The following is a 16,167-nucleotide window of genomic DNA, read 5'->3' on the forward strand; positions in this document are numbered from 1 at the left end:
CTGGAGCTCAGAGGAACCCTGAAGAGTAAAAGCCCCTCTCAGGAGAAGGAAGGGGGTGGGCAGCGTCAGAGGCTGTCTAGGGAGACAGGCAGACACACTCTGCTGGCAGGCTAAAGAAGCAGGGCCTGCTCAGAGCCAGGCGCCAGCTACACGTGGCCAGTCTGGTTTAAGAGCTGGTTTCTTCAAAACGCTTCGGTTCGAGCTATCACACGCAGTGCTCGGTCAGCACGTGAACCGCCGCACTGCACCCGGCTTGAGCGGAGCTGCAGGGTCTCAGCCAGTCTGGCCTGTGGAAGCGCCACTGGTGGTGACAGGCCAGGGCCGGGGTGAGCATGGAAGAATCGTGGAGGTGCGCTCCAGCTGGGGGGCAAAGGGGCAGTTACCCAGCCACTAGGACCATTACTTGACAGGTTCCTGGCCAAAGCTACATGGAGATAAACGGCTTTAAAGCGGGTCCATGCGGGGTTTGCACAGATCTTACACCAATTGCAATGGGCGTGTTTGAACAATGCCGACAGGCCCCACGTGCTCTCAGGGTGCAACGGGGACGCAGGAGCAGCGTGGAGCCACTCGGGCAGCCTCTTGGCATATGACCAGCTACAAATGCTTGCCATGGAGCCCAGATGCGCTGTGGCAGAAGGGCGCAGGAGTTGCAGCCAGCAGCATCCTCACAGCTGAACCACGCTTGGTCCTTTAATGTCCATGGGCCACAAGGTAGGTCTGGCCCCCAGCTGCTGTGCTGGCGAAGGGACTGGCTCCCCACTTCTGGCTGCTGAGATTTCTGCCTTTCGAATGAGCTAACCTGGAGAGGGACGACTCCCGTCAGGGCCAATCCATCCATCCTGCTACGCAGCTCACTCCATTCCTAGCCTCTGGCTTGAACAGTTTCCAGTGTCTCGGGTGACAGGGCTTCCTGCCTTCTGAGGGGGATTCCTGCATGGCCTGGCACAAATCACCTGCAGGACTGTGCCCAGTCTAAACTCCCTGCTGACCAGGGACGTGTGAAGGGGGGACAAGCAGGGGCCCTAATTGATGGGGGCACAGAACTCCTCCTGCCCCAGGCCAGGGTGGGAGATGGCAGCTCCTCCGGACCTAGGGCCACGGGAGGAGAGCCAGCTCCACCAGCTGTGGAGGGCACAGAAAGTGCCCCTCCAAAAGTGGCCAAGTTTCTATTCCTGTGCACGCCCCTGCTGCTAACGGTCATTCCATTTACACCACTGCAGCGCCCAGAGGCCTCAGCCAAGCCAGGTCCCCCGGGGCTGGGTGCACAGTGACAATCAGTGCCTCACCAGCTCCCGGGCTGAGACCAAGTGGCACCATGAACAGCTCCTCTCCCTCAGTGGTGTTCACCCGCCTCTCATGCTCCCTTTGCTGGCGTTCTGATCTCGCTCCTCCAGCCCCAACCATCTCCACGGCGTCGAATGTCTTCCAGGGTTCCAGATTTCACTGGCCCTCTGAGCAGGCCATGGCGCCTCCTGGGTGCCTGCCAAGTTCTCTCTGCAGACAAGAGACGCGCACAGGCTTGGAGGTCTGCCCCAGAGCACGTGCAGAGCGGCTACGGTGCTGGCCAGGGCACTTCATGTAAGCTCTTTGGGGCAGGAACCACCCCTTGTGCACAACTGCACCGTGCCCAGCACAAGAAAGCCCTGATCCTGAGCAGAACCTCTGGTGCCCCTGTAATATCCGAGCAGTGGAGACGGCCGAGGTACACGCAGCTGGCATAAGGACATCCCCTTGTCTCCATGGAGCCATGCTGACAGCACTCTGAGCAGCCCGTTCTATAACCATCCTCTGACTAGCCCCCAGCATGAACCCAGCTAGCAAAAGCCAGGGCTATTTTTAGGACTAAACAAAGGCTCTGAGATGCAGGCACCAGCAGGCTCCTTCCCAGAACGAGACATTCACAGATTTTTTTTAATTTGCCCTGCGAGGAAGCCAGGTGCTGTTACTGGCAGAAGGAGAGAGATCAGCCCTTGGCCCCGGGTTAGTACACAGGGACACGCACAGAGACATCACAGCATCCAAGCCTCGGTCAGTTATCGAGCTCCTGGTGAGAACAGGGGGCTCCTTCTAGAGCCTTTACCCACGAGGGGCAGGGTTTGATCCCAGGAGCTGGTCAGCCTGATGGACACCTGCTCAGCACTCACTGTCGCCAGGCCCACGCCCGCCCTGCTCATTTCCCTTCCCAGGGTTCTGGGCACCAGTCCAGATGGCTCTCATCATATGGGATTTGTTCAGACATCAGCTGCCTCCAGCATCCCCAAGACCACAACTCGGCCTCTCAGCCCAGCATATTCACGCGAGAGTCTCACCCACCAGGAGAACTTGGCGAATTCTTGCACTGTTGGTGCAGAGCTGAGCTCCGGGACCCTCGAATCCTGCTGTCTCCACCCCCCCGAACGTTTGGCATTGGGGCCCTTTGACGGTCGGTGTGGCAGTCCAGGATTTCACCACGCACAGCTCTGCCCTACTCTGATGCTATTCAAGGGGCCCATGATGGTCCATGCAAACCCCAATCAAGCCTTCCCCGAGGGCAGTTCTGCAGGGAGCCAGCTTTCGCAAGCCCCTAACGAGACCTCTCCTCAGCTCTGGTCTCAAGGGGCCACACATTATTGCCCCATCTCATCACCCAAACGCCGAGTGGTGCAGGAGCCCTTGCTGCCATCAGCCTGGTGCTGGTGGTCATGGAGCCACGCAAACCAGCCTTACTGGCGTGCGACTTTAAACAAGGCTCCAAGTCCTGTCAGAGCTTTGGCTCTGGACCTGATGGAGGAGACTGTGCATGCCATGGAGTGGAAGGGGACAACCAGTGCACGGAGGGAGAACTTCCTTCGGAATCTCTCTGCTCATTAGGTGCCAGGTTAACCCCCAGGCCACCCGGACGACACAAAGCAGGCCACCTGCAGGACTGCCTGTTAAGCACAAGAGCCCAGACCAGTGGAATAGCACAACTGCCCTGCTGACACGCCGGCGCGTTTCCGCCACTGGCAGAAGGGGAAGAGCAGCTCCCCAGGGTGCCGTGGCAGGCAGAGGGAGCGTCCTCAGGGCGAAGGATAAGGAGCTGAGCATCAGCATCTCAGTGGAGGATACAGTGATGAGGTGAATCTTTCCATCCGCACGTCCAAGTGCCCGCGGTCCCTATTGCCCTGGCCGGGGGAAGAGGGCACACACAGCACAATTAAACAGCACACACAACACCTGGTGCCGGCCCCAGGCCTGCTGCCTGCACCTCTGTACAGCGAAGCCTGCAGGAATCCTGTAACTTTGGCTGCCCGGATGAAACAGTGAAAAAACATAGACAGCTTCTGTCCCCAGGGAGTGGAACCAGGGCAGCTTTGTGAAGTCAGCTGCAGGTCGCAATCTGCACGGCCTGCCTGTCAGCTCTCTGGGACAGGGACCATCTGCACTACGTACCTGAACAGCACCTGACCCAACCAGGCCCCTCAGGTGCTACTGCAGCATCAGTTAAGCGCAACTAATGATACACCAGAGTGAAACCCTCTGAATCGCGGCAATCCATCCGTCCAGCCCCTACATATCTCAGCACCTCACAGTCTTCAAGGTATTCATCAATCATCAGCACCGCTGCACAGAGAGGCAGAGTCTAACAGGGAGTCTGTGGCAGAACAGGGCTTGAACCCCGGCCTCCCATGTCCTAGGCTCATGCCCTAACCACTGCACCATCCTTCCTCCCTGACTGAGCAGGCTGCAGCACTCCAACAGTTTAAAATTGCCCCACTTTGGAAGATGAGCTGAGCTATGAAGAGTAGGACAGGCGCCTCTTTGGAGCTCCACTGAGAGCTGTAAACGCTTCCCCCCTTTGAGCCACAGAATCTGGAGGCAAGAAGCTGTTGGGCGAAAGAACCCGTTTAACGTGCGGCAGCCAGTGGCGTGGTGGAAGGAGAAGCACATCTCAAACCTGTGCTGCAGCCCAGTCAAGGGCACAGCGAGTTCACGCTGTCCTGGGACGGCAGCCGCAGAGCGGAACTCGCAGCAGAGCCATCGGTTCCAGAATTCGGTCAGATCCAGCCAGGAAAATATTACTTCATACTCCACAACGTAAAGAAAGAGATGATTAAATTCAGATTTCTGCCCCTCGCCCCCCTGAGCCTTCCTGGGAGGGCGTCTCAGCCCAGAGAGCCAGCAAAGCCGTGGCATGTGCCCCAACAACCGGGGCACTGAGCAGCACCGTGCAGCCGCTGCACGCCAAGAAGGGCACAAGCTGCCAAGGAACGATCCAGCTTCTCCTCTGCCATGGAAACCCCGGAGCAGAGCGGAGAACACGCGTGCACCGGGGTTATCGCCTCTCTTGCTAATGAGGGTCAAAGGGACTCCCAGCACATGGCTGCAGGCATCGAGGGAGCTCCTGTGGTCTCTATGCCAGCGTTAGGGGGAGATGGGGTGAGGGAGGGATACATTCGCCTGGCTTGCTTTTCGAAGGGGACCCAAAAAGGCAAACACCACAAGTCCACTTAATGAGCTGGAGCCAGGAGTCTCTGGACAGAGGATCCCACAGCTCCATGAGGGGGGTTGCCACTAACCGGATGGCTCCACTCCGACATCTTCCCTTCAGCCTGGGTGTCTGCTCTTCCACTGAGGGCTCTAGTGAGGAACCCCCCTTCCGCCCCACACACACACGGAGGGAGACAAAGTTCTACGCTGCCTCCCCTCCACAGTCTCCAACAATAACGCACAAGCGCAAAGCTCAGCTGAATTCCGGCTACAGCGACCCACTTACCAGCCTGCTCTCCTGGCTCAGGGGGCTCAGGTAAAGCCTGTTCAAAGCACACAAGTCTACGTGTCCGGCGTCTGCGCCCCTCCTCTCCAGGGGAAACGGTTCTACATCCCGCCACAAATCCAGGCAGCAGCTTAACTGTGAGCGCACAGCGGCAACCGCAGATCAGGAAACCTCAGCGCACAATGGAAAGCAGATGACAGAATCCGCACGAGGGGATGGGGCTTATGCTCCAAATCCCATAAATGGAGCTGCTTTTTCCCTCCAAACATCTAATGCTTAGGACTGAAGTGCCGAGCAGGGCAGTCAGCCAGGGACAAGGGCCATGCACACATCTCTCCCGGGATACACCCGCGGCACTGCCCAGGTGGTTTAACATTTGTTCCAGACGATTGTTCTCCCAGCGGGATTTCAGGTGGGCCAGCGCCAGAGTTAGTTCAGCCCCCAACCCCCATCGTCCCTCGCTTCGGAAGACAGGCACCTCCTCCATCACTAGCTGGCATCTCCTGCGACAGGCGCCGCCAGCCCGGGCACATGAGCACCCACTCCCTGCCACTGCACAAGGGTCCCCTCGCTGAGGCCCTGCAGGAATTGCAAGGGTTGAATCCAGGCAATGTCCCAGGTGAATGTTTGCCTTTCATGAGACAGGCATGGCCAGCACGCCCGCACTGCTCTGCTGTGATTGTCCGGCAGCAGGGAGGCAGACATGGGCATCCCTGCTTCCGCTGAGGCCGTGGGCACTCCTGGGGGGCTAATGGGGTGGCCCCATCCCAGAGGGGGGCAGGAAGGTATCAGGCCAGGAAAGGGGCCTAACTGGCTCCACGCTGAGCTCCGGCCCAGGCTGCCACTGCTGCTTTTTGTCCAGCCAGTGGGGGAGGTAACGGGGCCAACAATGAAGCGATTAGGAGCCTCGGCCACCACAGGCCCCGCAGGCCGGAGCAGACCCCGTAGCATCAGCTGCTGAAGAGCTGAGACCAGGATCCTCTGTTTGGAAGGGGTCTGTCCCTTCCCACAAGCCCAATCGCCACACCGGGCCAGGGCCCCCTCACATCCCAATTCTCTTGCCTCCAGAAGGGCCAGCCCCAAACTCCCAGCAGCTGATGGTGCAACTCCACATTCCTGGCCAGCACACAGCGTAGGGGTTCTCAGACCCAGATACAAAAGCAGGTCTGAGTGCTGGCCGGCCCACCTACCCCGACCAGGAGCAGGCAAGCAGTCTCCAATTCCCCAGAGCCCAATCTCCCCACCCAAACCCCACGCAGGGGGGCTAAGGATGCTAGTTAAAAACAAACACGTTTGGATATTTTTTATTTAAACATTTTTCTTTTTCAAAAGAAACCTGTTTAAAGTTAAATGTGAAATGACAACCTATGGTAAAGCCTAAATGTACTGTCATCTCTTCAAATCTTTCAGACAAAACAACAGCCCTGCGTCACTGAGCCCGCCCGTCTTCTAATGAGCTACGGGGCTGCTCTTTTAATTACACACGGAAAACAGCTACCTGCTGAGGTCAGCTCAAGCTACATATTGTAACTGTGTCACCGTCACGTGCTGCGCTACGCATTTCTAGTACTTTCTATCTCTACAATGGCCTGAACGCTGGTATTTACATTGTCCCTTTGGGAGTATTTCCAGTTTGTTGTGCAGAAAAGCTTTGGCAGGAGTCAGGGTAGCTAGCAATTTTCTTCATTCGGTCTAGTTCCTTCAAAGTTGTGAAACCAACTGGGAGCTGAAGAAGCAGGAGAGCTTGCTTCCCTCCTCCAACCTAGGAACAAAAGCTAAGCGGGAGAGGAGATTGCCTGTTCTAAAGGCTTGACTGTCATGGGGCCACGTTTTCAAAGGTCTTTAGGCACCTAAAGATGCAGATGGAATTTTGGAAAATTCCACCAGGAACCTAAGCATGTTGGTGGGGCAGGTTAACACCCATCGCCCTCGGGGCTGGGACCATCTTTTTGCTCTGTCTGTTCAGTGCCTAGAACCAGAAAGCCCATATGAGGGTCTCCAGGTACTTCTGCAACACAAACAATAATTGTCTCAATGATAACATGCTCCCATCCCACTACGCACTGACCCCAAGGAAGAGCAGCACTCAGACACCACTTCTGGCAGCAGCTGGGTTCCCCTGGGAGGTCTCCCATCCAAGTCCCAACCAGGCATAACCGAGCGTAGCTTGAGATTGGATGAGATCACAGCTTGAGGGGGAGGCTCCCGGGAAGCCTGCCTGGAGAGTCTCTTTGCAGAAGAGTTTGAGTGAGAGGACGGCAGACCAGGTGAGAACTCTGGGAGGGGCACAGCAGGAGACGTGTGCTTACCTGGGGAGTATGTGCACAGACAGGCAGGAGCTGGAATACACTCCATTACTGGCTCCCGCAACAGTCATCAAGTGGGAACCGAAAGGTGAAAGTTGCTTGAGGCTCTCCAGTTTCTTGGCAGGTGACAGCCATGACCCTCCCTGGCACGCTGAGAGCGTCCTTGCTCTGCCGTGACAGGAAATACACCCAGGCCCAGGATTACTGGCCTTCGCAGTGAGTGCTCCTCGCCAGCACTCTTCCACACGCACCTCTTCCTCTGGGCGCCTTTGTTGTGGGCAGGCTGCAGTCCCGCCCCACTGGCTGCTTCCACATCATCTCTCACCAGAGCCGAGGAGCATCTTCACTGCAAAACGTGGTGTGCGCTTAGCTTGGGTCAAATAGCCGGGAAGACCCAGCAACTCAGCTTTTACCTCAGATTAGCTGCTGGAGTTAAAGCCTACAGGGGAGCTGGGATTCAGCTCGAGCTCCTAACCCACGTTAGGAACACACCTTTCTTTGCAGTGATGACAGACTCACAGACCAAGTTTCCTGAACCTGGCTGCCCCTCCTGTCAAGAGCGTGGACTCTAAGGAGCACCAGGGTCCTGTTCATAGCTGTTACTCTGTGGGAATGCTACAGGCAGGCTGTTTCCTGCTTGAATTCTGCAGTGTTAACGAGCAAATGTTTTGCTTTGTTACTGAAGACGTGAGGGTAAAGGGGTATCTGAAATGTTGGGAGGGGAATAAAAGAAAGTGTCCTAGGCTAAAACAGTCCCTTTGCTCAGTTATCACTTAATCTGGATCCCTGAGTAGCCAGGGCATTTCACTCATCACTTACAATCCCAAAAACAATAAGAACATCTTTTCAAAGCTTGTAGTCACTCTTTCAGCTGAGGTATTTGCTGGAAATAATGCTGTTTGTTCCTTGAAACATTTGGAATTATGCACAAGTTACTGAGTTGAGGGAGCTGCAGTCTAACTCAGAGTTCACTTTTCCTTTTCCAGTTTGGGTTTTATCTCCCATTACTCAACTCGCAGCAGCTCCATGCAGCAGCTCCAGATTCTCTCACAGGAATTAAAGGAGCCTCCAATATTATAAATATTTTCCACAGGAAACATGCATCAATTCCTCAACTGAGGCACTGATGCAGCCAGGTCCATTCCTCATTGGGTTCCATTTGATTTGTGGCTCCACTTCCAACCCAGAGTTTTTGGTCCAACAAGAGTCAGCTGAGGGAGGAGGGATAAAAGCAAACTATCACCTGGCCTTTCCCACAGTCTGGAGCTATCAGTGACTGTAGCACGGGCTAACACAGTCTCAAGGAAGGACCAGTACCATGTTAAACTGGGGGTAGGGGGGTGGTGGTAGGAGCGGTAGGAGGAAGAGCAGGAAAGAAATTATTTAGGCTGTATTTACTCAGCTGTCTTCTTTCTCTGCTCTTGCAGCCAGAGTCGCAGAGTAAATTCCCTGGTGGTTCTAAGAACTGCTCCAAAAGTAAAAGAAATAACGATGTCTATATTAATGGGGGGCGGGAGGGGCAGACACGACAGAGGAGGCCGCTCTGCCATTCTTGTCACTTGAAAGGCTGTTTAGTGTCCAAAGAAGAAAGTGTCAGCAAGCATGCAGCCATATCATGTCAGGGTCCTCACACCTTCCCGCTTCGGGGCAGCGATACAAGGGCCGTGTGTAGCCAGATCCCACGCATCTCCACACAATTTTATTCCCCACCTCAATGCTGAACATCGGCCTTGGGAGTCAGTGGACAAGGAAGAAAGAGATTGACGAGCGTCCCTGAGATCTGATTAATTGAATTGCAAAACTGAGTGCAAACGGATCAGAGTCCCTGGAGGTTGGCCCCTGTCTTTTAGAAGGCAGATACATATGATGCACAGATTGGGACTTTGGGGTGTTGCATAGGGAAGAGGACTGCTTGTGTTTAGAGTAAAAGAAATTGCTACATTTCTCGTCCCTTTGGATCAATCTTCCGCTGCAATGAGCTTAAGCCCTGTTCGTCAGTATCAAAGCAATAATTCCTTCCACCAATTTTCTGGGTTCAGTTTTCATTTTACAAAATCAGTCAGGTCAGGTCCAGTACTTCTGGGTAGCACACACAAAACAGCTCAGCTGCTAACACAAGCAGATGTGGAGAGAGGCGCCCCTCTCCCCGCCCAGCAGTTATTCCCATTTTTTTTTAAATGTTAAACTTTAAAAACGGACGTAACCAAGAAATCAAGCCAGGCAGTCATTAATACAAGCCAGGCCAAGCCACAGCTGACAAGCCAAAGAAAGGGAGGCTTTCTGCCCACAGACCCCAGACCAAGTGAATTCCTATCCTCAGGCTCCAGGATTCTGCCATCTGTAGCAAGGATGCCCAGAAGCCCCATTTGGAGGCGGCTGCAATATCACGCCTGACACAAAGGGTTAAAGTCAGCCTATAAAATGGCAACAGAAGTCAGGCAGAGCTGCAAGCAGCAATGGCCATGTAGTCTGCAGTGCATGGAGAGGCCGTTTAGCTCCCACACGAAGTAGGCCTCTACAGGCCAATCACACTGCTTACTCCACCAAGCTTCTCTCTAGCACCACAATGGGCTGTGCCAAGTCTCCACCACACTCATCTGCTTGCATATTTTATCCCCATGCTCTAAACCCTTCCTTCATTTGGTGCACTGGACCCTACACCCCCGCTGGTTCTCTTCTTCTCAGTCTGTGCAGAGCCCAGCACAATGGGGTCCAGATCCCAACTGGGGCCTTTGGGCATCATGCACAATACCAAGACACACACACACACCTCTCCGGGCAGAGCTCTCAGAGACCAGCTGAACAGGGTTATCTGCAGAGCTCCAAGTTCACTTTATCGCCATTTCAAATCCACTCCACACTAAGAGCCTGCCTGTCACCAGCCAGAGCCTGGAACAAGCTTCTCCCTCCACATATACTGCTTCCCAGAGGCAGGCTCCGGACTGCCCTGGCAGCCAGACACCGTCTGTGGTTTCTGAGGAAGTCAGAAGTCAGACGGAGGAGTCAACATGAGTTTGGATTTTACATTAAAAATCCCCCCAGCCTGCCCTGCACCCACAGCAAACAGACAGGAGGTCCTGCGGCCCCCTCCTCAGGCATGCTGTCTGCACCAAGTGACCCAGCAGGGGAGAGCATTACCACCCAGGTCGCACTCCCACTCCTCTGGGCTGGCATGCAACACCTGCAGCACCCTGCTGCATCGCCCCCTGCTAGGGTGGAGACCCAGTGCAGACAGTACCCACTTTACACCATCCTCCCCCTTGCAGCCGCTCATTGCGATGGGGGCATACATAATAATGCATGCACTCTTTCCCCAAAGTGGAGAGGGGCGCAGTGCACCTAGCTGTACCCCCTCGACCTAGGGTGTGGGTTACAATGGATGCAGCCTCTCCCCCCACGATGGGGGGTTGCCATGCACACAGCTCCAAAACCCGTTCATCATCTCCCCACCTGAGGGGGACGGGGGGGCAGGGATTGCAACACACAGTTCCAGCTGCCCCACCTCTGTACACCCTCCCTCTCGTTCTCCAGAGAGATGCAATGCACACAGCCCCTCCCTCCCCGGGGCTATGCACACAGTCCCCCCCCCCAGCTCACCTCCCCGGGCCGGGGGTGCAATGCACACAGCCCCCCCCCCCCCCAGCTCACCTCCCCGGGCCGGGGGTGCAATGCACACAGCCCCCCCCCCCAGCTCACCTCCCCGGGCCGGGGGTGCAACACACACAGCCCCCCCCCCCCCAGCTCACCTCCCCGGGCCGGGGGTGCAATGCACACAGTACCCCCCCCCCCCAGCTCACCTCCCCGGGCCGGGGGTGCAATGCACACACCCCCCCCCCCACCTCACCGCCCCGGGCCGGGGGTGCAATGCACACAGAACCCCCACAGCTCACCTCCCCGGGCCGGGGGTGCAATGCACACAGAACCCCCCCAGCTCACCTCCCCGGGCCGGGGGTGCAATGCACACAGCCCCTCTCGCCTGCCCAGCCAGGCCCCCACAGAGACGTAAAGGGAGCCCGGGACCAACCTCTCTGCCAGGCGCCAGCCCCATCCGCCCCGCCGCGCAGCCCCCACGTCCCTCCGGCAGCTGCACAAGCGAGCTTAGCTCAGAGACAGACACCCCCCGCCCCCGCAGCAGCCTGGGAAAAGGCGGAAACAGCCGAGATTCAGCGGAACGACCCGAACCCTCTTCCGGAAAAACACGAGCGAAGGCGGAAACCCCCGGAAGTTTTCGGAAGACCCTCGGCGGCTACGGGGACAGCCGAGCGCAGGGAGCAAACCCCGCCCCCTTCCTGGGGCCGACTGGCGATCCGGCGATTCCCGAGCTGGGACGGAAACACCCGAGTACACCCCTCCCCCCATACCTGTTACGTCACATCATTTTTAAAAACGATTTTTATTTGACAGAAACAATATGTTGTTGCCCCAAATTATCCCCGGGTCAGTGCCCAGGGACAGGGCCCCCCAACGCAGCCCGCACCCGGGCAACGAGCGCCTCAGCAGCAGCCCCAGCGACAGCGCCCGCCGCCCCCTCAGTGGGCCCCCAGCGGCGCAGCGCCCGGCTCACCACGCCCCTAGCGGTCCCCCGGCCGCTCCCCTCAGTGACCCCCCAACCCCACCACTCCCCTCAGGGACCCCCCAACCCCACCACGCCCCTAGCCGTCCCCCGGCCGCTCCCCTCAGTGACCCCCCAACCCCACCACCCCCTCAGAGACCCCCCCGGCCGCTCCCCCACCCCCCCAACCTCACCACTCCCCTCAGAGAGCCCCCCGGCCGCTCCCCCCAACCCCCCCAACCTCACCACTCCCCTCAGAGAGCCCCCAGCTTCTCCCCTTAGAGACCCCCCAATCCCACCACTCCCCTCAGAACCCCCCCCCCCGCTCCCCTCAGTGACCCCCCAACCCCACCACTCCCCTCAGAACCCCCCCCCCCGGCCGCTCCCCTCAGTGACCCCCCCAACCCCACCACTCCCCTCAGGGACCCCCCAACCCCACCACGCCCCTAGCCGTCCCCCGGCCGCTCCCCTCAGTGACCCCCCAACCCCACCACCCCCTCAGAGACCCCCCCCGGCCCTCCCCCAACCCCCCCACCCTCACCACTCCCCTCAGAGAGCCCCCCCGGCCGCTCCCCTCAGTGACCCCCCCAACCTCACCACTCCCCTCAGAGAGCCCCCAGCTTCTCCCCTTAGAGACCTCCCAATCCCACCCTCCCCTCAGCCCCCCCCCCGGCCGCTCCCCTCAGACCCCCCAACCCCACCACTCCCCTCAGAACCCCCCCCCCCAGCCGCTCCCGTCAGTGACCCCCCCAACCCCACCACTCCCCTCTCCGCTCCCTCAGTGACCCCCCCAACCCCACCATTCCCCTCAGAGACCCCCCCCGGCCGCTCCCCTCAGTGACCCCCCAACCCCACCACTCCCCACAGTGACCCCCCAGCTTCTCCCCTTAGAGACCCCCAACCCCACCACTCCCCTCAGAGACCCCCCCGGTCGCTCCCCTCAGGGACCCCCCAACCCCACCACTCCCCTCAGAACCCCCCCCGGCCGCTCCCCTCAGTGACCCCCCAACCTCACCACTCCCCTCAGAGACCCCCCCCGGCCGCTCCCCTCAGTGGCTCCCAACTTCCCCCCTCAGAGACCCCCCACCACTCCCCTCAGTGACCCCTGCAGTTTCTCCCCTCAGAGACCTCCCCCCAACCCCACCACTCCCCTCAGTGACCCCCCCCGGCCGCTTCCCTCAGTGACCCCCCCCAACCCCACCACTCCCCTCAGAGACCCCCCCGGCCGCTTCCCTCAGTGACCCCCTCCAACCCCACCACTCCCCTCAGAGACCCCACCCCTGGCCGCTTCCCTCAGTGACCCCCCCAACCTCACCACTCCCCTCAGAGACCCTCCCCCCCCCCAGCCGCTCCCCTCAGTGGGCTCCCAACTTCTCCCCTCAGAGACCCCCCACGACTCCCCTCAGAAACCCCCCAACCCCACCACTCCCCTCAGAGACCCCCCAAATCCCACCACTCCCCTCAGAGACCCCCCCGGTTGCTCCTTTCAGTGACCCCTGCAGTTTCTCCCCTCAGAGACCTTCCCCCCAAATCCCACCACTCCCCTCAGAGACCCCCCCCGGCCGCTCCCCTCTGTAACCCCCCAATCCCCAGCTTCTCCCCTCAGAGACCCCGAGCTGCTCCTCTCAGTGACCCCCGCAGTTTCTCCCCTCACAAACCCCCCAACTCCCACCACTCCCATGACTCCCCAGCTTCTCTCCTTCAGTGACCCCACTGTGCTATTCAAGAGGGGGCACCGTGTGGGAGCCAGTGGTCCTGGCGCAGCGATGCTGGAGCCCCTTCCCTGCCCTCCAGTGAGCTGGGGCACACGAGGGTGCGTCGACACAGCAGTGCCAGCGCTGAACTACCTTGAGTGGGACCCAAAACATCAGGTGGGTTTTTTTACAATATTGTGTTTCTTTGCTCTGTGAAGTGCTGCGCTCCCCTGTCCTGCGGGAGCTGACGCTCAGCGTGGCCCTGTTCCCAATCTTACTGGGTAAGGGGCTTGGACCCTACCGCAGGTGCTTTCTCCCCACGTCTGCCCCCCGCATTCCCTGTCCAGTTCAGCGCCACCCCTACTCCTCCTGGGGCTCTTCACCTTCCCCCTCCCACCCCTACAGGGCTGCAGTAGGGTCCCCCCTGCCCCTTCCTAGGCGGGAGGAGGGGGAAAGAGGAACCATCCTGTCGCCCTTGGTTGCAGCAGGGGAGGGGAAAGGGCCCCTGAGCCGTTAGACTCTTGGTCTTGGGGTTGCTGACAGGTAGGGGAGAGAGCACTGTCTGCAGCATCCCTGAGAGATGATATTGTCCCAGCAGGCAGGCAAGTGGGGCAAGACAGTCCATCAAAGGTCTCAAATGCACTAGGGTGCTGGAATGCCTTACTGCAGCAGGGGAACTGGCACCAGGCCCAAGCAAATCCCCTCACTGGTAAAAAATCACCAGTGATGGCAGCATTGCACAGACATGCACAGTTAGATACATGCACCCTTCCCCCAGTACACAGGGCCACTCACACTGTACTGGAAACTGGCTGGATACAACTTTTACTGCCTCGACTTTGGGCCTCAGTCATGCTCTACACAGCTCACCCCAAACAAGTCACTTTAAAGGGCAGAGTTAAAGACTCTGTCTTCTTTCAGCTCAGCAAACTAACAGGAAGGAAAAAAGTGTCACCTCAGTATTTCCAGGTGGGTGGGAAACTTCCCTTTACCTGACATCTTTGCACAAGAGATACCTTGGCCTCCTCCTTAACCTTCTGAAGCTCAGCTCTGGCCTAATTCCAGCACTGATGCTTATGGGGGCAAGTCATGCCAGGCCCAGCCCAGCTACCACCCCATAAAGCACTTAGAAAAAAAATTACACAATTAGCTCCGAAAGGTTAAAGTAACATTTTCCCCGCAGAAAAGCTTCATGGTGACAATGGGAACACCCTATCTTTTATTCTTTTTCTGTTGTACCAAAATCCATGCCAATGGATCCATGCAGCTGGAAGCATGATTTTGTGCAGACACGTCTCAGGTGGCAAGGGTGGTAGTTGTATACATATGGAAGAAGACGATTTGCCTTTCTGGTCTTGCACATTTTTGCTAGCTGATGACTCTTGCAGGGTGGGAAAGCAGAGCACTAGATTCAGCTAAAGCATATTTTAAATATTTTGTGAGAACAGACCCAGTTCCCTGTTTAAATGAGTGTTGATGAAATGCCGCTGCCCTGCCAGCCAAGCAGGCTGGATTTGGGAACTAGCTGACAAGGTTCACTGGAAATACATTTCAAAATGCACAGAGACGAAGTTTTATTTTTGTCCAGGGTAAATAGAGAATCCAATTTTCTGGCCCATGTTTATTGAGCACTGTGTCACTTATGCAAGTTTCTGAGGATTCAGGGTGCTGTCAGAGTCAGTTTGTCCATGCTAAATTAATTTAGGCTCAAAGGGTGACCCAGGCTTCACACAGAGAACAACCAGTCATAAACAGAGTATGCTGGGGAAGACAATGGCTCAACTATCTGAAGTGAAGTGAAGAGAACAGGCTTTCCGATTTGTCTAGGTGGTCAAGAGCTGAGTCTTATGAGAGAAGCCAGAATGAAGTAATAGAGGGCACAGATAGCATCCCCAAAGAGCTTTGAGGGGAAAAGGAGGAGAGTAGGTAGGAGTAGTAGGTAGGAGGTAGGGAGGTAGGGAAAGGGAGGAGAGTAGGTAGTAGGCAGCAATGGAAGGGTTTTCCTTAGGTTTAGGGAAAAAGTGGTTGACAAAATCTCTCATGAAGAAGGCTAGAGTGGTGCACGTACTCTGAGAAAGGCAGGAGAAAAGGAAAGTGAAAAAAGTGTCAGGGTCAGGTCAGCGGTGTGAGAGTTGATGAGGGATACTCAGTAAGAACTGTTTAGCACAGAGCTGAAGAGGACACGTCAGCTTAAATCATAAGACTTCTTCCTGCAAAGTGAGAACAGGACATGGGGAAGAGCCAGGGCTGTGAGTGGAGAAGGCAGAGCAGTGGTGAGAGGCAGTGAGGGTATAAAGGGCTGAAGTAGCAGTCTAGTGTGTCAAATGGAACAGGAAGATTAAAAGCAGAAAAAATCATACTCAGACTTTAAGGCCAGAATGGACCATTGTGATCAAAGGTCACAGAATTGTGAAAGAGGAAGAGTCTACCCAATTTTGAAAGAAATCATTGACTGGAGAGGGGGATTACTTCAACTGTTACCTCTTCAGGGCAGAGACCATCTTCCTGTTTGTGCAGCACTTAGCACAGCGGGTTCCTTGTCCCTGAATGGGGTCTCTGGGTGCTACCATACTACAAACAAATAAAGGAACAGAAAGGAAAGGGGAGGAGATGGGGAAAGAGAGAACACAAGCATGAGTAAGCATGCAGTGCTTGATGAAGACCAGGCCAAGTAAGTCACAAGATGGTTAGTCAGGCCATGACTGGGAGGCCATACGCAGTTCAGCAAAGTAAAGGGAAAGACATCAAGGACTGAGCAGTGAGATACAGCTGGGCAAAATCAGAGAGGATATTGGAGGACAGGGTGGCAGATATGACAGCCACACAGAGGAGTAAAAGAGAAGAGGAAGGTTGATTGGGTTGTAGAAGGGTAGGTGC

At 56.8% G+C, this 16,167-nt stretch overlaps 1 protein-coding gene across 2 annotated transcripts in view; it reads right to left on the reverse strand.

Annotated features, from left to right (window-relative positions):
• PIK3R2 (phosphoinositide-3-kinase regulatory subunit 2) overlaps window positions 1-11,164 on the reverse strand; it is a 30,575-nt gene extending 19,411 nt beyond the window's left edge. For both annotated transcript variants that reach the window (XM_067560992.1, XM_067560996.1), the window contains exon 1: window positions 11,069-11,164. The gene's annotated coding sequence lies outside the window, so the exon portion shown is untranslated. The remainder of the gene's footprint in view (window positions 1-11,068) is intronic.
• Between the last annotated feature and the right edge of the window lie 5,003 nt (window positions 11,165-16,167).

Source organism: Emydura macquarii, unplaced genomic scaffold (assembly GCF_026122565.2).
Source record: "Emydura macquarii macquarii isolate MOO-44397 ecotype Brisbane River unplaced genomic scaffold, CSIRO-AGI_Emac_v2 contig_306, whole genome shotgun sequence".
NCBI lineage: Eukaryota > Metazoa > Chordata > Testudines > Chelidae > Emydura > Emydura macquarii.